Below are 20953 nucleotides of genomic sequence, written 5' to 3' on the forward strand. Positions count from 1 at the left end.
GAACTGGACTGCTCAATCAGCTATGTTTTTACCATGTATTTAGAAAGGCATTTGTCATTTCTGTTTCCCCACTAATGCTTATATTTTCCTTTCTTATGATTCCACATCAGAACTGGGTGGTATTTTTCACCTTCACGTTTTCCCCACTAAAGCATAAATTTAAGAACATTCCCAGATGCTCAAATTCATTTATTTCCTTAAATTCCTGAAAAACGAATCACAGACACTTTAAGAGTCAACAGGTTTCATTTTGACATTTTCAAACTTCTCTACTACAGCTACTGCTCACTTCAGAACATCCTTCCATAAACTAAGGCCACATCTGCACTGGCAAGAGCGGGCAAGGTGACTAAAGGGCCAGAGAAGCTGGAGCCCCACTACGCTCTGCTGGGCTACCATGCCCTAATTTTGAGCAAGGCTTATAAGCACAGGCACACCATTACAGAGGCAGCTATGCCACTTCCCATTCCCAGATGGCAAGTACTCTCTGCTGACTTGTAAATGATTAGCATGTCCTTACCGAAAAGCATCCACTAATTATGGTACATCTTCCATGCATGATGCAGAGGTCTGGTTGCTCTGATGAAGCAAGTGAGCTTTGCTCACCAGGCAGGGCTTGCCCTTTTGCATGCAGGACTGTTATCTGCTTCAAGTGCTTTTCAGATAGTCTTTCTTCAGGTGGAAATCCCAGAAGGCCAGACATCAATGCTTTGAATTATACAACCAGGTTCTGCTTTCCACAGTGAGGGGTCAGCTCCCTGCCAGCAAACTCATTTGTAACGCTGCACTTGTAAACTCCTGATAAAAGGCTCTGATGGAACAATGCTTCACTGGGTACCAGCAGTAGAACTGCATGGCCTCCTTTTCATTATTAAAAGCTTCCAAAACCCTACCTCTTCAGACTATCATCCAGTGTGTGGATGGATGCAAGCCTATACAGGTAAGGTTTACTATAAAACTTGAGTTATTTCTAAGTGTTAGCAACCTAAAGGAAAACATCTTAACACAAATCCTCAGAAGAATGTCAGTGATAGCATGAAACATTAAGTGCATGTTTCTTTCCATGTTTTTCATATGATTCCAGTGCACTGATTCTGACCACAGGGATCAAGAACATCAAAAGAACAGTATGAGGGGAAAGGAAAAAAAAATATCTTATTCCAGGGGCCTGCCTTAAATACATGACAGAGGTTATCACAAATAATTAGGCTGATATTTGCTTCAAGTTACAATTGCCTTTTTTAAATTTCTACTCTCATTGCAGACTGTTTAATGGGGTGACATATACCACCAAAACTGCCTCCAAGACATGCGAGATTGTTTACATTCAGGTGCCAATGCCACCCTGCAAGCAGCCAAGCAATAGATAAAGGCTGATTTAGTTTGAGGTAAACAAACACACATGAAAAAAGAGAGCAAGCAAAGAAAATGGAAAGAAAAAATTAAAAGTTAAAAAACAAACCAACACAACAATTCTGGCAAAATTTAAAGTGAATTCACAAGAAGGTAAAGCATCAATGGGTAAGTGATTTTGGAGAACTTCTCTTAAAGTTAGTGGACACCAGCCACATAAGACACTGTTGTATATGCAAGGGAGGCCCTTGAGACATCCTTTGAGACTGGACACCACAGATCTGTAAACACAGCCTTAAGTGTCACTGGAGCAGGATTCCCCCAATCACACAGCATCACCAGAAATGCCTGGAGGTTTCTATGCGCAGCAAGTAACTGCAAGATGAGCCAGTCCATGTCCAAGAGTATGCACAGACCTTAGTTTAAGCTGTTTGCTATTTCTGGTAAAAGTTAGATTTGGTAGCTATATTGACAGAAAATTCAAGAGAGATGTTGAGATACTGGAACATGTCCAGAGAAGGGCAATGATGCTGGTGAGACACCTGGAACACAGCCCTATGAGGAGAGGCAGAGGGAGCTGGGGGTGTTTTAGCCTGAAGAAGAGGGGGCTCAGGGCTGACCTCATTGCTGTCTACAACTGTCTGAAAGGAGGTTGTAGCCAGGTGAGGGTTGGTCTCTTCTCCCAGGCAACCAGCAACAGAACAAGGGGACACAGTGTAAAGTTGTGCCAAGGGAGGTATAGGCTGGAGACTAGGAGGAAGTTCTTGCCAGAGAGAGCGATTTGCCATTGAAATGGACTTCCCAGGGAGGTGGTGGAGTCACCATCTCTGAAGGTGTTCAAGAAAAGCCTGGATGAGGCACTTAGTGCCATGGTTTAGTTGATTGGATGGGGCTGGGGGATAGGTTGGACTGGATGATCTTGGAGGTCTCTTCCAACCTATCTGATTCTATGATCATTTCCCCACCAGTCTGACTTGACTCTCCTGAGAGCCAAGTAATTTTCGAGCAGATCACTGGTCCCCAGATGCAGAAAGTTGGTACAACTGTACAGAAAAAAGGAGTAGGAAAGGCTAAGCAATACACCCAGAAGACACTTCTAATACTTCAAGAAAGATGATTTATGGTGGAGAATGAATAAGAGACAGGCCCTTGAGATAAAGGTCTCCCTATTCCTTATTTCTAAGTACACTACCATTAAGATACACAAAGAAATCTCAGGTTTTGAATACACTGAATCTTGCATTGCATGTTCAGACCAAGTGTTTATCTTGCCCCGTGAGTAATAACCCAGTAAGAAGATTTCCACTCCAGCCTAACAGAAAAGCAGTTCTTGACAGAGAGAGTGATTTGCCATTGGAACGCGCTGCTCAAGGAGGTGGTACAGTCTCCAACCCTGGAAGTGTTCAAGGAAAGACTGCATGAGGCACTTTGTGCCAGTCTAATTTGTTGGATAGGGCTGGGTGACCTTGGAGGTCTCTTCCAACCTGGTAGATTCTATGATTGTACAATTCTGTGTCTCCAAAACTCCTTTAGCATTACTGGCACTCACAAATCCTCTTTCATTGTGTCTACATAGGCACAAATCCACTCATGGCATTATCACGCTCAACTCTCAAATATTATCACAATGAAGAGAAAGCAGCTCAGTGGACACACAGTCAAGTTTCTCCTTTGGCTGCCCAGATTGTATTGCAAGCCCAGGGCAGCAACACTGTGCTATGCTCTGCATAAATGTGGGTGCAAACCAAGGCATTATCACAGCACAGGGATGCCCTCCTCTCTGTCTAACCTAGGATGACAAGGCAACTGCATTACACATCTTGCTTTCATAGCCAGCTCCACAAGGCACACAAAGATCTAGTCAGTGTATTGACACACAAAAAGTTTATAAACACCAGCTGCCTCAAAAACTTCAATAGATAATCCATGCATTTCCAGAGGCAGTATCACCATAGTTTAATCAGTGCTTGTATCTCAAGGATATATGTTTGGGCCATGGAAATTTCCTGATAGGTTTCTGTCTCAGGCTGAATTTTTGAAAACTTCCAGCAAAATCATGTAACTGCTTTGTTGTCCATGTTAAAAGAGAAAAAAAACCCAAACAAAAGAAGTGAAAACAAACAAACACCACCAACAAAAAAAAACCCCAAACAAAAAAACCCCAAACCACAAGGAAACAGAAGAGCAACCACAAAGCACCTCCTTCAAAGTGGCACATTGAGGAGTTCTGCTTTGTCAGAAAAAAGAAAAAAATCCTGCATGCTGCCTTTGAAGAGCAAGCTTGCTTGTGGGAGGGTATTGAATTTTCCTGTTTCCATGAAAAACTCCCAAAGTTTTCACAATTTCCAAACTGGAAAAGATCCCATTTTATACATGACTACTGAAGACTTATTTGGGTTTGGCAGCTGAATGGTTTGCAGATTCCATCTGGACTGAGCATCCTCTGCCCAGAGCCACAAAGGCTAAGCAAAGCTTCTGCTGAAATCTCTCCCACCGGCTGCTGGGGCTCACTTGTGATACTGGCAGAGTTCCTGCAGGCATTCAATATGCAAGGTACTTTATTTTAGAAAGTGGCACTATGACACATCATTGCATATTGCCATGCCTCCAAAAATGATTTTAAAGCTGTGTGGAAAAACAAAGTTTGTGCCTAGCAGGAGTTAGAGCTATTTATTAGTACACCATGAAGCCTTCATGACACTCAGTAAAAATAGGAATCTACAATATAGATTACACATGAAAATAAGGAGAGGTTAAAGGAAAGGTTGTAGGTAAGTACCTGTCTCCACGGACTCTGCAGAAAGCTTTAGGTGCTCAGCTATGATGGGACTGGCAATTCACAAATCTGAAGCTAGGGAGAATTTCACCAAAGTATCTAAAAGAAATAGAAAATCAACAGATTTTTTTAAAGATAACTGAGGGAGGAACATTCATTCATCTTTAATCAAAAGAAGCAGTATTGGAGCAAAACTCAAGCAATCAAGACTTTCCCTGGTTCTGCCTTCCATCCCTGTAGCCTATTCAATTCAAGTTCCTATGGAAACTTCTCCATCTGTGCTGTTCAGTAAGTGTAAAAGCTTGAGAAGTTTTGACTCGGGAAGGATAGTTGTGTCAGGGTTTGTTTCCGTCTTTGTTTAGCTGGTTGGGTTTTTTGGGTACATAAGCACCTAGCTGAGAAAGTGCTTGCTCAAGATTCTGCAAACATCTAGTTCCTGCAAGGTATGCTGAGAAGCTCAGCAAGATATAATAATATAAATAATATGAAATAATACATAGTTATAATTCCTCATACTAGTAATTTGATATTTTTCCCTTCCCAGATTATTCATTTCCCTTCAAAATAATTTGAAGCTTTAGAATTTAAGCTGTAATCAGTCAAATTACTCTTGAAAAACTTTACAATTACCTTATTTTTATCTAAGCATGCCCTTCAACCCACAGTGCTGCAGGGAATGCAGGTCTTCCTATCAGAATAAATCTCCTCCACACATCAGAACTTTTGATTAACCACTGAAACTTGCAGGAGGACACATTCCATGATTTAGAGGCTAATCACATAGACTCTTCCAAATCTGAACTCTGAATGTTAAGCTCCTTGGACCATTCCACAGCCTTTATCAGGACTGGTCAAATTTCTCTCTCCACTAACTTTGGAATCCAGATAACCATCTTAACACAAGAATATAAAATTAGAATTAAATGAATGCTAGTTTTGGTGGCTTCAGAAGTCAAGATACTAATTTTCATTTAATGTTGTTTAGGTTGACAGTGCAGATTCCAGTCCACCAAGAGCTCACAGTCATCATGCCTTTCCAACTTCTATCACTCAGACTTTCTATGATTTATGTCCAGCCAATCCTGAAATTTTCTATTCCTTGGGAAGAAGCACTGTGCAAACACTAAACTGTAAGGAAGGGATCTCAGAAATTTCTGCTCCAACTTCAGTAGTTTCAATGTTACATGGAGTTCCTCATTCATGAAACACCACTGATGTGTGTCAGGATTTAGTCTGTTGGCACATTATATACATACAATTCAGTTAAAACCCTGAGAAAATTCAGGGTGAGCCTCACATTAAAGCATTTGGGAAATTGGCCTCCCATTCCAACTTCATTTCATTACCTCCTTGCCTTAGAAATACCTTTAGTGATTGTGCTAGTTTGAGGCAGGCTAGAATGTTTTGGTGAGAAGAACTAGATTAGAGGCTGTACAAAGAAAACAACGGTGATGTCTACTTTGCTCACAGTCTTGCTGAGAAGTATAGGAACAAGAAATAAAAACATTTGATAACACATTCTTAGCATTCACTCTCACTGGGGCTGCTGGCTGAGCTGCATCTCTCTAACCTCACCCTCCATTTTGAGCTAACCCACTTTGCTTCTTCACCTCTTGGCTGAACCTCTATTCTTCCTTGGTACTGGGGTAAGGTTGAGAGGGGTAGGGGGAGGGTGAAGGGGTGGTTGAGAGCCCCTCCTGGGGACTCAGGTTTCTGGGAGGGGAGTTGTGTTTCTGTATTACCTTTTTACCCTGTATATTTCTGTCTATAACTGTATATACTGTAAATAGCTGCTTGTATATTGTGCTAGCTTTAAATAAACAGCTTCATTCATATTTCCAGAGCCATCTGAGTCTAGTCTGGGTGATTTGTAGAGTGAGGGAGGGCAGGGAACACCCAAACCATCCCATCTTTAGTGCTGCTAAGAGCAGCACAAAAATGTCTTTAAAAAAAAAAATTAAAAGGACATCAGTGAGGGCACTGCTCATTCTGTCTCTCTAGCTTATCCTAGCTTACATCAGCAAGCCTACTTGAACATATTTCCAACAAAGCTCCTAAAAATTCCCAACATCTCAAAATATGCGGTTTTTTCCTTTTCAATAGTCTTTCCCTTATGCACAAATATTTTTACTCTGAAAGCATGTTTCATAGTTTATCACACATTTTAGTGCTTTCAATAGGAATATATTAAAAGAACAATATCCTATTGAAGCCAGATAAATATTTCAGAGATGTCCTAGATTCATAGGTCAAAAAGAGTACAGATACATCTGGAGACTATGAACCCAGCTGCTAATGGCCTCTCCATCAAAATCTGATCAGAGCGATAACCAGGCAAGAGCTGAAGCTCTCATTTAACTGACACGTGTTCTAGGTTGCACTGCAGAAGTGTCAAGCAAGAAAGCAGGGCAATATCAGAAACAGTATCTTACCAATATCCTATTAGCAGGAAAGAAAGATACCCTGAGAACAGAGTCTGTTATCTACAAAAAAACCCAAACAAATTAACAGGAGATAAGAAAGAGGGAATTGGATAAGGTTCTAAAAGAATAACAAAATCAAATGCAAAGGTTATTTGCTCTTGATACTTTCATACTGTAAATATAGAAGTGAGAAAGAACTTCCAAGTTCTAATGTTTGCAAATCTTGCTCAGGGTTATAGATGGAACAATCTCTCTGCTTTTCTTTCACATTTAACAAGTTTATTTTTTCAAGAAAGGATTCTAGAACCTTTGAGCAGTCTGTACTATTACATCCATTCTTCTGTAAGTCACTTGATTTTAAGATCACATTTTTAAAAACCATATTCATTACACAGTAGGACTAAAGCGAAATAATTATTTGATCCCTGGACTCTTCCAGATTTTAAGATGTTTGAAAACAAACTATTGACCTGCAACATTTCTGGGTTAGTGAAAGTTTATAGCACTTACTTTTTTCCTAACAATTTGTTGTTGCTGTAATGGTATCACAATACAGATTTAAAGTTAGAATTCCCCCTCACAGTGGATATATTAGAACTGATACTCTGCTTATTTCTACTAGAAATCAGCAAGTAATGTTGTAAGCTGAGATACTAACATATCCCCTGGACCTAATGAGATCAGACATGCATAAAAGCCCCAGAGCAACATTCCTTAGAAGAAAAGCAATTTCAGAAATACCATATCGATTCACCTACTTATATTTGCACTATGACACGTTCAGCACCACTAAAATAGTCATATCAAAAGCAGGGTGTATTCAACAGGTGACTGTTAGGGTAGGCTTAAATAGGCCAGAACATGTCCTGGCTTGCCCTGACATGTTTTTCTGCTCACCCTCTTTCTGCTGATGGGAGAAGCAACCACAGGAAGGAGGAGAAAGAACCTGGAGCCACTGAGTCTAGGGACCCTGGCTTGCCCAGACTTCTTTTGCTCCTGTTTACATCCTGTGGTAAACAAGGCACACACGCTTGGCTTGTGCCTGCCTCATGCAAGGCCTGTGTTTTTCCCAAATTTGGGTAAAGCAAGCCTATGGCTTCCACCTAATATGGTCAAGCTTCACTAACTGCCATTCTGATTGGCTATTCTGTGTCCAAAGGTCCATTAGTCTTGGGCTGTATTTATAAAAACAGAAGAGCAGGTAACACAATGTGCTTCTCCATTTTATGCATGCTTGCTTGCTGCTGCTGCTATTTCTCTCTGCTTCTGGCAGTGTAATGCCTCACTGTCTTATTGCATACTGCCTACACAAGAAGCCTTAAACTCTAGATAAACCTAGCTCAACACAGATTGTCCAGAGGGGCCAGGATAAGGTCAGAGATCATCTGTCTCCTTTCCCTAGCATCCTGTGAAGCATCAGAAGCCTCAGCAGCTGACAAGGCATCAACAGAACTCCTGAAAGTGTTTAGGTGCTGTCTGAAGCTGTAACTAGCCCCACAAGTCAGGGACTTTTTGCGAGTAAATATTCAAAGTCTCTAAGAAATTCTGCAACTAGATTCTATTGTGCCTTTCTGCCTCAGCAGCAGAAAGGAGCCTCTCAAGTCCTCTGGTGGGCAAGTGGTGTAATCAAAACTAAGAACCTCTTTCCAGTTTAAATGTTTGCATTTGCTAGTTATTTCTTAAAAGTGTTCTAGTATTGCCTGCTCCTGGTGTGTATAAGTATCCAAACCATGTGTTTTGAACATTGTAAATAAGTTTTCTGCTGAGATTTAATGTTACTGAACAATGTTCATAGTTACTAACAATATTTGCTTGGATATCAAAATATGGATTATTAATTTTGCATAATTTTTAACAGTGACTTAATTTATTTGATGCCATTTGGGTCATTTCCCTTCCTACTGAAGTAAATGCTAAATCTTTCCTCAGAGATCAGAAGTTAACTAGAACTAAGTTCAGAACAACACTTGTTGCACACAGATATTCTAGGATATTGTTTTTAAATAAGTCTAAACAATCTCTCATTAATATTCCTAGATGAGAATGCAAGACTGCATTTGACTACATTTAACATACATTAACTGTGTTTTAGTCATGAAAGAGCAAGCTCCCTGCAGGTTTGACTTGAGTTATACCTAGAAGAAAATCCTTGGCTGTTGCACATATGAAAGCTATTCCCTTAGCAGTTATTGGAGAAGGAAATAAGTAGTTTAGAAGAACATTTCATTCTTTTTACTGGCACAGGCTATACTTCAAATAGAAATTAATCCCTGCCATTTTTCTAGTTGTTGCCTGGTTTTCAGTCTGCCTTAGGTTTTTGGCGACTAAGCTCAGTAAAGACCATGTTTTATATTGCTGCATTGCCTAATGTAATGTCAGTTTTGAGTGAAGTTCTTAGCTATATAATAACTTTAAATTGTTAACTGCAATGACAAACATTTCAGGAGAAAAATTTACTCAGAACAGAAAAGGTTTTTTCTTTGTTTTGGTCACCTAAGTGCAAATCATTATCTGGCACTTACATGTATGGGCATTTATGTCTTTATCTTTTTTTAAAGAATTGAATCCGTCAGCAGCACATAGTTATGAGTAAAGGAGCAGGAGACTGTTAGCAGACTACTTCATCCTTATTAAAGCTATTTTAACAACTTCTCTCTAGTTCCACTACCCACCTCCCAAATCTTTGAAGTTAATACTTCATTTTCCCTCTGCTGGGCTTTTCAAGCTAGGTTTGTCTAGAGTTTAAGTCTCAATCTAAATGAATTATGTTCTCCTTCTGTTTTAAAGCACTCCTTGGTTTCTTATGAACTAAGTCTGGAACCTTCTTTGTTTTTGAAGTTCTACTTTGTCACATGTTGAGTTGAATCTGATGATGATATTCAATACCATATCAGCTTCAGAATGAAAGTGCTGATTGGAGCAAAGTATCATGGGGCTTGAAAGTCAGGTGGTAACATGAGAGGCTCCCTGTTCTGGTTGCTGCTTCCAGTTTCTGGGTCTGGGGTGTAACCTACTGGGTGGGCAGAGGGTGAGGGGGAAATTGCTGGCTTATGAATTTTGCTGCACTTTTCTGCACATAGGCTAAAGTAACTGTGCATCATAATTTCCACTAAAACTCTTTATCTCAACCCAAAGGAGTTTTTTTTGCATGTTATTTTCCCTCCAATCTGTGTGTGGAGACAAGGAGGCTTGTGAAAGTGGGCTGTGTCATATGACATATGAAGAAACCATTTGAACTTCTATTGTAATTTAGTTTATAGTTCCAGGCAGTAATACATCATTAAGAATTCTACTCAACATTTGCATACATGCAGATTAGAACAAAGTCCCTATGCATCACAGGGGTTTAGAGACACAAAAAGAAACTTTGCATTTAGCCCAGTATTAGTATGACCTCTCTTTGAACAAAAAAAAAGTGATATATAGTCATCAGCCCAGATCACTGTTCATTCACCCCTACTTGAAAAAGGCAAAGGAATCAAGGAGCCAGAGGAGAATATGGTCCAAACATTACTGGTCATCAGCCCAAGAGCTGGCCCATTTCATAAACCAAAAGCAAGCATCAGTATCTAGAGGATCAGGCACCATCCTCCAGCTGGCTTTCTGTTCAAATGTAAACCATAATATCTAGGTTACTGCCCAAATCTCAACATTCTTGAGCAGACTCACCAGCCCCAAGAGAAAGTTCCAGACACAGAAGAAACTCAGTCGGAGATAAAAACCAGGCAGGATTAAAGATCTTTCATCCAAATTTGGCACAAGAACTATAACAAAGAAACACCAAACTTAAAAAAACTCAACCAAAACCAAACCACAAAGCCTAAGAAAATAAGTAGGCAGCACATGTTTTGAGTAAAAGGTGGGTAGGGCAGACTGAAGCCAGGACCCACACAGCACAATGATGAATGATCAGAAAATATATTGTGACAAGTTTGACCCTGTATCGTTGTAACTCAAGATAGTTTCCATATCAAAATTGAACTCTTAGGTAGGAAACACCGGGGGGGGGGGGGGGGGGGGGGGAAATTAATTGGCTTTTGTGAGTTTTAGCAGATTGCAATTGTTCCTGGGATGTAAATCTATTTCTCTCTCCAGATAACACAGAAAACAATTACTTACAGAGAGAATGCTTTTAAACAGCTGTCTTTGGCAGGCTGGGTCTCAAGAATAGCTTATTTCATTGACTCTCAGTAGCAAGAAAAGCTTATTATTATCCTACAGAATTCCTGGTGTAAATGTACTAACTCCTCATTTAGCAACAAGCTTCAGAAATTCAAGTGAATTTTAAAAATATAAACTATGTTTCACTCAGGTGAATGCAATAATCTTGGTAGAGTATTCTGACTTCAGAGACATAGCTTGTGTGGTTACAACAGTTGTGCAAAGGTACCAGGGATGAGCTTGTCTCATGTGGAACAGGCTGAAAGGCAAATTTCCTTTCAGTCATTTCATTGCTTACAGACAGAAAGCTACACAAATTCGCATCTCAGCTCTTCCAATGTTCAACATATGCATGGACAAAGGAAAGTCTGCTGAATGCTCAGTTCAGCTGTTAAGTGCAAAGACAACAGTGGAAGAATTGCACATAATTTCCAAAGTGTGGATTTCAAAAAAGATTGATGATGAATAAATTTTATTGTACAGCTGTGATGTGCACTGTGGTTTAACAGATGAAAAACCTTTTATTTCTGCACTTTAGGGATGAAGACATTTGATGTGGTGAGGAATGGTGTGTATCCTAACATTCACATGCATGACCACTGCATGTTCCTGGTCATTATAGGGAACAAGATGACTTTTAAGAGTCACTTCCAACCCAGTCTGTGAATCTGTGTGAATTATGTAGTAAAGAGGCTTTTATTTCCTTCTCACTTCCTGTTTTTAAGCTTTTTCTAGTGGAAGGAAAAAGAAAAACCAGCTAACAAACACCAGAAATCACAACTGAACACTACATGAGCAGGCCACCATGAAGGTATAGACAGTCAGGCTTGACATCTCCAAGAGCATCACCAAAACACAGATATAGTGAGCCTCTGCAGAAGCTATCACTGCTGCTGGCACTGTGTCCAAAGCACATTTTATTTCTTGTTTTGTGGTCTTTCAGGCCATTTTCCACACGACTATCTCAGCAGCTCAGAGGCAAAACTAAAAAACAGCTGCTATATATCAATATCAGTACTCAAGTTTCTTTTCCTGACTATATAGATGTTTCTCTTTGCCAAACCTGTACACTGAAGAGCCTAACAATGTAAAATACACCATTTGACTATAAGTTAATCCCTTCCCCATATTAATCTACAGTTCTTCATAAAAAGACTACAGTTTCTTCCAGTCTTTCTATGATTTATCACATATTTTCATTTCAAGTGAGAGAAATTTGAGACTAAAAATGTTTCAGATCCATTCTCCTATACTGTAGTGTTCAGTTCTGGTCTTCAAGCAGTATTGCAGTGCCCTGTAGCTATCTTAATTCCTGGCTGTCAACTAAATACTTGCAGAAGTCCAGAAGTTGTTGTACATGCTTTGGATTGCAGCCCATACTAGATCCATTTGTTTCCGATGAGGAGCAAATGTTTAGATCTGGAAGAAAAATGTTCTGTGACAGAAAGAGGAGCAACATTTGCTTTCATTACTTAGTCTGACTGCTTTTCTGTACTGCAGATAGAAATAAATCCTTGCAGCTGGAGGAGAATAAATTAAGAGAGGAAGAAAAATTTGGATGCAAAGAACAGCCCTTAAAGTAACCAGAAAGAAAATAACACTCCGTGCAGCAGATCCAAATGAGGATGAGATACGCAAAACTAGAAGCAGTGACACAACAGAAGATAAAGTCTAATAAAGGATCATGTTTCAGCATAGCTGCAAAGAATGAGTAAAGGAGACTACAAAACCTACCCCCAATATATATTCAATCATGTATATAAATGTGCTTTTATTTTGTGACACTACAGCATTTCAAACATTTCATGAGTTGTGAAATTTAACAACAGCTATGTTGTTTTAGGCTGAATCTGTTGGGTTTGCCTAAAATTGAGCCCAGCACAGTGTGTGGCATCTCAACTCAATGCAGCATTCACATGGTAACATTTTCTCTGGTTAATATGCCTTTATGAACTCACTATCAGTGAAAAGTAATTAAACTGATTTGTTTGCTACATTTGACCATTCCTCAGTATCCTTCAGGAACTGCATGAAGCCTAACGCAAACTCTTCTCTGTAAAATACCTTGGTCACTTCTTCATGCACACTTCTGTGTCTACTGTCTTGCACAGACATGCTAAAGCCTCAAACCCTTTAAAGACTTTAGAAATGGGTACTACAGTATGTTAATTTATTTATTTAAAAGAAGTAATAAGCTTTGCAACAGGAAATCACACAAGGTCAAAGTTTCAGGTGTAGATGGTACAACATCTTCACAGATCTATCAAAGAATTAGAGTTAATGCAGGGAAATTACACTGTTGTTTGTCAATGCTTCTTTCAATAGAGCTTCAGAAAGATACAATTTTAGTCTATAAAAAAAGGGAAGACAAAACATGTAAAAGCTTCTAAAGAAGAATTCAAGATCCTTAATGTATATTTTGTCACACACTCGCACATGAAACATAAGAAGGAGTCTTAATTTCAGTTTTATAGATTATGCTTGTGATTAAGGCAAGTGATACAACCTTCAACTCTTATAAAAGAAGTAGCTAAAAAGAACTATTCTTGATTAGGCACACAGAGGAGAAGCCTGTCTGGAAACCTAAACGGTTCTAGAAATACATGCTAGTAAAGCAGTATTCTTAACTCATAGATGTAAATATAGTAACTCAACATTCTTCCTGAGAGCACAGAGGAAGCTGGTGACCATAAAACTGCAGTCCAGAATCACTGCCAGAAGCCCAGAGAATTGCTTCCATATTGTCATGTTGGTAACTCGACCCCCACAGCTTATTTTAACACACTGTTTGAATGCTATTCTAACAGTAGTGCTGCAGCTAAGGCTATGGAGATTGAATTTACTAGCAAGGTGGGGGGGAATAGGGAAAAAAAATCACAAAAAATATTAGCACAACATAAGGCTACATTCTGATTTGAACTGTACTATACACATGCATTAACCCCAGTGGCTTCAGAGTAATTACACAAGGTTGCTAAAATTAGCATCTTGCCCATGGCACCGAGCAAATTTGAAATGCATAGACACGGATGAAAGGAAAGAGAGAAACTGAGAGCAGCAAGATACTGCCCCCATCAAGTCTTTGCTGTACTGCTGACAAGCTAAAGGAATTTCAGAGAAAAAAGCCATTCTATCCCAACCACTCTCTGGAAACCCGAGCAAGAGTGCGCTGGACTGGAAGGTACCTTTTCACAAAAGGAAGGAGTGTAGTGGAGAGCTCAGGAAGTCTTTCAGGAGGAGAGAGGCAGCGAGTTTGCCTTCCAGGCAGGTTTTTGCAAGATCTCATCATTCTATTTATAACGCCACATGCCATGTTACATTACATCACACCACAGGAGAAGCACACCAGATGCAACAAAACACATTAGAAACACTGTGGATTCTCTCCAAAATAAGTGCCCAGAGCTCATAGTAGTGGCTTAGAGGTAAATTTTCTAGGAAGGATATGAAATTCTTTGGCAAAAACTTGTAATCTAGAGTTCACTTTCATATTCTGCCAGCTCAGCTGTTAAAAGCTCACAGCATCTATCAATATCTCCCCATTTTCATGCCTACTTTTTTTTTTAAATCTTGTCTTCTCCTCTGAGAACAAACTGCAGCATTGTTTTCCCTGTATTTTATTGTCTACCCAGGAACCCATTCAGAAGCATCCTATTTTGCACCATTAAAGCAAATAGTCACAACAAGATTATTTATAGTATTTGCTTTACTTGGATTTGGGCTGGAGTCCCCTTAAAGCAGAATAAGCAATGCCAGTTAAGACTCACCTCTACACACTTCATCTGCAAATACAATTTATAAAACAACAAGATAAGGATTGCATCAAGGCAGGGAAACAGATGCATAATATGCATCTGAAAAGAAGCTTTAGGAGCTCTGGATTGGTATAGAATCAAGATAAGATTGGATTCAACTGCAGGAAAGATTTGCCATCACAGTATCATCAGGGTTGGAAGAGACCTCACAGATAATCAAGTCCAACCCTTTACCACAGAGCTCAAGGCTAGACCATGGCACCAAGTGCCACGTCCAATCCTGCCTTGAACAGCTCCAGGGACGGCGACTCCACCACCTCCCCGGGCAGCCCATTCCAGTGCCCAATGACTCTCTCAGTGAAGAACTTTCTCCTCACCTCAAGCCTAAGTTTCCCCTGGCGCAGCCTGAGGCTGTGTCCTCTCATTCTGGAGCTGGCCACCTGAGAGAAGAGAGCAACCTCCTCCTGGCCACAACCACCCCTCAGGTAGTTGTAGACAGCAATAAGGTCACCCCTGAGCCTCCTCTTCTCCAGGCTAAACAATCCCAGCTCCCTCAGCCTCTCCTCGTAGGGCTGTGCTCAAGGCCTCTCACCAGCCTCGTCACCCTTCTCTGGACATGCTCAAGCATCTCGATGTCCTTCCTAAACTGGGGGGCCCAGAACTGAACACAGTACTCAAGGTGTGGCCTAACCAGTGCAGAGTACAGGGGCAGAATGACCTCCCTGCTCCTGCTGACCACACCATTCCTGATGCAGGCCAGGATGCCATTGGCTCTCTTGGCCACCTGGGCACACTGCTGGCTCATGTTCAGGCAGGTATCAATCTCCATCTCCTTCTACAGCCTGTCCACACACAAAAAACTTCACATGGGTATAAGTTATGTCATTTAGTCAAAATGGCAGGTGATACAATTTAAAATTAATTTTTAAATTCTTATTGAATGCATATTCCAAAATGGGTTTTGTTTGTTGTTGTTTTTTTGTTTTTTTTTGTTTTAAGTATGTGAGTGCATAGCTGCTGATAGAATGGCTTGGGTTAGAAGAGACCTGTAAAGGTCATCCAGTCCAACCTCCTCTTCAATAAGCAGGGACATCCTCCACTACCTCAGGTTACCCAGAGCTCTGTTGAGCCTCACCTTGAGTATCTCCAAGGATGAGGCCTCAACCATTCCCCTGGGCAACCCTGATTGAAAATCATGTCACAACAAATGTGCACAGATTGTATGGGACACTCAATTGTTATTCTCTAAGTTTTGTATGGTTGACATTGTGAAGTTAATTGGTATTTGTTTATGTCTCCATTCAAATTTAAACTCCCAGAGACTCAAGTATATTTGATAGAACCAATAACAATTTATAGAGTGCCCTTCCCTCTTCCCCCTTCTTTCCAAAATAGAAAAAAAATTAATTAGATGTAGAGAGAGAGAAAGGTAAGCACACCCAAATAAATAATCTCACTCTGATTTGGAAGTTAAAAAGAAGAAAAAATTAACAATAAATTAAAAGGTATCTGAGGTAGAGAAGTTACAAAGGTATAGGGAAGGGAAAACAAATACAAAGTGTGGAAATACAGCCCAATTTTGATGGTAATGGCTTTGTCCACCTCATGGGTGATGACCACATGGTAAAACAAAGAGAACCAGGGTCAGGATGGTGATGCTGCTAAGTAGGGAGCACAGAGAGCAAGAGAACAGGAAGTCCTCCTGCTTTTATAGACTTTTAGACAGGAAGGGGTAGTGAGCCAACCATGACCTGTTAGTGTTCAGACCCACACCTGAGGAGGGGTCAAGACCACGTAGGGTCAAGTTCAAGGTCACTCCCCCTGGAGGGTTAACCCTGTACAGTTTACTACAGCATTTTTTAAAGGAATTATTTTCTATAGCACATCAGAGCCACATAAAAGGTAGAAAATATGGAAGTAGAAATTTTTGCACGACTTTAGTAAATGAGTAAGGATGCTTATACTATAACAAAGTTCCATTAGGAAGCAAGAATTGGAAGCAAACCCAGCATTATGTAAGGAAAACCAAACAAACAGGTTTTAGAGATAGTCTGGAAAAAGCAGCAGCAGAATTTCACTCTGACATTTTCAGAACATAAGGCATTATCTGTATTTACTCTGGTGAGTCAAGTAGCCAACCATAAGACTTAGTTCTCAGTGCCTATTTAGTTAGCTGTCTGAGATAAGTGGGGTTTAGTGTGCAATGTTTGTTGATTCTAAGCATAAAAGGATCTCATCCCTCCACTTTAGTTAATAGGATTATATATGCTGGGCAATTTGCAGTGTGTCAGAACGCCACATTGAAATCTTTACTGCAGTAATTGTTTTGTCTGCAGATTTTGAGTCACAGTCATAGACAGTTTTTGCCAGGGGCTTGCCTTATGGAAAAAAATAAATAATGTTTTAGGCTGCTGAGCAGAGCAAGTGAAAGTAGTCCAATTTTAAAACAAACTGATTGCAAAGCTATCTAAAGCTATACCTACCTGCATTGCACTTTGCCCAAAAACACAGCCAAAGAAAATAAGTGGTGATCCCATGATGACAGACAGGATCATGACAACTTTTGTGAGGAAATGCCCTGTCTCAGTGCCAATTTCCTGGACCTTTCCATTATATCAGGCCTCCTGCTGCAAGTTCACTAGAATGGAAAAGCCCCAAGGAAGCAATGATCCACTAGAATGGAAAAGCCCCAAGGAAGCAACGATCCATTGCTGAGTAAAGCATTAGACAGTGGAAATCCAGAAGTGTATTGAGTCAAGACTGATGCCTTTTTTTCCCTTGTTCTCTGTATCTTATGTTTCGGAAGACAAAGAGATACAGGGGTGCTCTGGACTAAAGGCTGGTATTTGAATCTGAGGCTGTACATCCCCTGTTGTTTCTGCAGCTGCTGCTGCAACAGTTGAGTATCACTTAAGGATGATATTTAAGACTCCAGACTACTGCCTATGCTTGTATCCACATGAGCACTTGAAGGTGACAAAGCACCTTCTACATAGACACAATAGAGACTGAATTGGTGCCTGCAACAAGTTCAGATCTGAACTCTTAATTCTCTAGTAGGATGATTAAGACAATTCACTACACCCTCCAGCCTCTCCCAATGCCAGTTTCACCCAAAGCACACACTGCACACTACCAGACCAGGTGGAAAGCACAGGCCAGTGACAGAGTAGTTCTCAGTCAGACTTAATCCTCTAGCCCTCTCTGTGCACTTCTCTGAAATAGGTTCCTACAGACAGCAGAGTTAGGGATTTTCAGTGCTTCCTACAGGTTGACCAACTGTCACACTAACTCACTGGTCAAATTTGTAACCAGCTAATGAGACTGCTAGCAACAGAAGAGAGCTACTTCTCTGCCCACAAAGCTGGAATTCCTCAAGGACACCAAAATACAGTTGAGCCATAAACCACTTGGTATTCTTGGTTTCAATGCTCAAAGAAGAGGGAAGTGTCCATCAAAATACACCATGGTTCTCTACCAACTACATGTATTATTTTAAATAAATAGGAGCATTTGTCATTAAGCTCATCATTTACTGGCATCAGGATGCCCTACAAATTCATACATGTTTCAGTGTTTACACTGCTTTTATTCAGACATATCTAGTCCTTCCACTGGGACTTGTCTGCAAGTGAATCAGAAGTTTGTTTGCCTCTAAAACAGTCTGAAGCCCCTGTTTAGGAACCTCACTTCCAAAAGACAAGTAATTTAGCTTGCTAACCAATATATTTTTTTAAATATCACTAACATCATAAACAGAGTAACATACAAAACTTGCTTCCTGAACCATAATACTTCTGCAGGTTGCTAGTTTCACAAGGTCTATCAGTTTCCTTACACTAACACTGAACTCATGGATTTAGGTTGCCAAAGTGCCCAGTGCAAATTGCCCAGTGACAGCCCCATGGGCCACTCCTGGCTTGTGAGCAGACCCTATTCTGGCTCAAAGCAAGAGGCAGCAGCACTACAAGCTGCACAGCCTTTCTACATAAAGGAAATTCATGGAGGGCCTTCACAACAAGATTTCTGTACAAAGCATCCTATCTTGATTTTCTTCTAGGTTAACTTCTTCATTCCAACTGCTACTGTACAACAACTTAGCTCATATGAATATATAGCTCACTCCTTTCAACCAAGTAAATTTGTTTCACAAGCATAATAAAAGCTATGTTTGTAGCCTGCCAGCCCTTCCCTGTATTTTCTCTTGCCCCTTTCTCAGACACATTCCTCAGATCCTCTCTCACTCAGGCTTCCCTCTCCTGGGGAAAACATGTGAATTATCATGCTTGAACATGGCTCTGAGAACTTGTACTGAGGCCCTTCACGCCCTTTCTCCACATACACAGACTGTAAAGACAGCATATAGCACGTCTTTCCAATTGGAGGAAAGAAGTAACAAAGCCAGTCTTTGCAACGAGGCTCAATCATGCAATTCACACAGAAAAAGCCACTGAAAGGTGTCTTGCATAAGGGCTCTTGAAAAGCTCTCCTCCTACTTAGGCATGCCTGGAGCAAGCTTCCATTTCACTCTTATGTCACTGAGGTCATCGGTTTTGTTTGAGCTCTGTCCCTAAGGACAAGTGGCAATATAAAAAAATCTGACAACCTGAGGAGGATCTAAAGTTCACAGGATGCTTGAACAATTGGTGAAAGCCTTCTTACAATTGCCCTGTCCATTTCAGAAGAGGTTATTAGCAGAAATCACTGATGTATTTTAATGGAAGTCTGGTTTGCTACTGCTCATGTTTCATCAGGGTCAAGATTTGCATTTCTATCAGACACCTTTAAGTGACAATTAGTCAGGAGCATATGAAAATGTGAAAGGATCAACACAACCTTAACCTACATCCAACAGGTCCTAAAATGGAGATAAAAACTTGCTTCTGTCCACATTGTTCTTGCACAATAGAATCTCCTTAGCTGCTTGTCATTGACAATAAATAAAATTGTTATAGATATAACCTCCTGTGATATTTTTAGTTATTACAATTGCCATGGAAATGTTAACTCTTTGGGGGAAATGTTGAGGCAAATAGGATTTTAGTTTTTTCTAGCTACCATCTATGGCTGCAGAAAGAATACACTAAATGGTTTAATACATCTTTTCCAGTCAGTGAATAAGCCATAAGGTAACAGTTGTTAGAAGGTCTTTCCTCTGACCAAACCCAGCTAGATCCCTGTCAAAGGCAAAGTTTTTTACCAGCAGCTCCTGCACTTACACACATAATTTAGTTCCTAGCCCCTCTTTCAAGGCAGTTCCTCTTAACCTCCTAAAACATGGGGTTGCATCTCATGCGTGGTACAACCCACAAAGAGCAAACACAGTAAGAACACTGGCCCTGCAATGAGACGAGCTGATGGCAAACTCCCCTGGCCACTGCAGTGGCATGTTTTGCCTCTTGTCAAGGAGATGTGGCCACAGGCACAAAGCCAGTGAACTGCGTGGAGCAGTGACTAATAGCAAGCTGAACTCAAGCTAGGAAATATTTCGCATGACTAAGTACTACTTCAATAGGAAAATAAACCTTTAACAGGAACCACCCAGAACCACTTGTCTCTAGTATAATATGATTCCCACTGCAGAACGTGAGTGCTCTGCAGTACCAAGTGGGAAAGGAGTATTGTGGCCATGTTGAGACTCAGGCAAGCTAACATCATTTCTTAAGGGCCCACGTGCCAGCAAGGCTGCATGCACTGTTATCACATGCAAAATAAAAAAATGGAGTCTGATCTTTTTAATTGCAGTTGATACTTTTAAATGCTTGAGCATATCAAGTAAAAAAGTATGTACATGCTTATTTGACAGATGGAAACCTCAGGAAGCAGCAGTTCAGCTTACATATCTGAGCCAGCATTCAGACATCCAGGCTACACAGAGACAGTTCATTGGCCACATAGAAAAACCACAAGTGAGAACAGAATCCTGTGATTTGGTGATTCTGAGGCCCAGCCAGCACCCATAAGCAATATTACAGTGACCATCAAATCTATTCCTGCCTAATCAGCCACCAAGCCTTTGTCTCCTTCCCACTCACCCAATATGCACCATGGTAACACACCAGTGATGATAGCAGGAAGATCCCTCTGCTCAGTCAGGCACAGCTTAGAGTGGCTGCCTTTCCTGGAGTGGCTTAAAAAATGGAGTGGGCGGGGAGGGCAAAGTGGTCACACCTGGGGTGGGAGGAGACTTACGGAACCCAGGCGGTCTGGGTATGAGGGAAAAGGGGGAAAACAAAGTGTGGGGTGGGAAAGGGGAGGTTGTGCTCCAAGGAGGGAGATGGAGAGGAAAGAAGGAAGATGGGGGGAAAGGATGGAGATGTAGAGGAACAGAAAGAGATGAGGGGAAAGAGGAGATGGAGAGGAAAGAAGGGAGATGAGGGAGCAGGGAGTTAAAACAAAAAAAAAAAAAAAAATCCAAAACACAAAAAACTAACCCAAAAAAAAAAAAAAACAAGCAAACAAAGAAACCCTGGACTGTAGTGTTT

At 40.6% G+C, this 20953-nt stretch overlaps 1 protein-coding gene across 2 annotated transcripts in view; it reads right to left on the reverse strand.

Annotated features, from left to right (window-relative positions):
• TUNAR (TCL1 upstream neural differentiation-associated RNA) overlaps nt 1-20592 on the reverse strand; it is a 142759-nt gene extending 122167 nt beyond the window's left edge. For both annotated transcript variants that reach the window (XM_064142206.1, XM_064142197.1), the window contains exons 1-2: nt 20504-20592; nt 4133-4228 (exon numbers count right to left, since the gene is read on the reverse strand). The gene's annotated coding sequence lies outside the window, so the exon portion shown is untranslated. The remainder of the gene's footprint in view (nt 1-4132; nt 4229-20503) is intronic.
• Nucleotides 20593-20953: the final 361 nt, after the last annotated feature.

This window comes from Pogoniulus pusillus, chromosome 1 (genome assembly GCF_015220805.1).
Source record: "Pogoniulus pusillus isolate bPogPus1 chromosome 1, bPogPus1.pri, whole genome shotgun sequence".
In the NCBI taxonomy this organism is placed as follows: Eukaryota; Metazoa; Chordata; class Aves; order Piciformes; family Lybiidae; genus Pogoniulus; species Pogoniulus pusillus.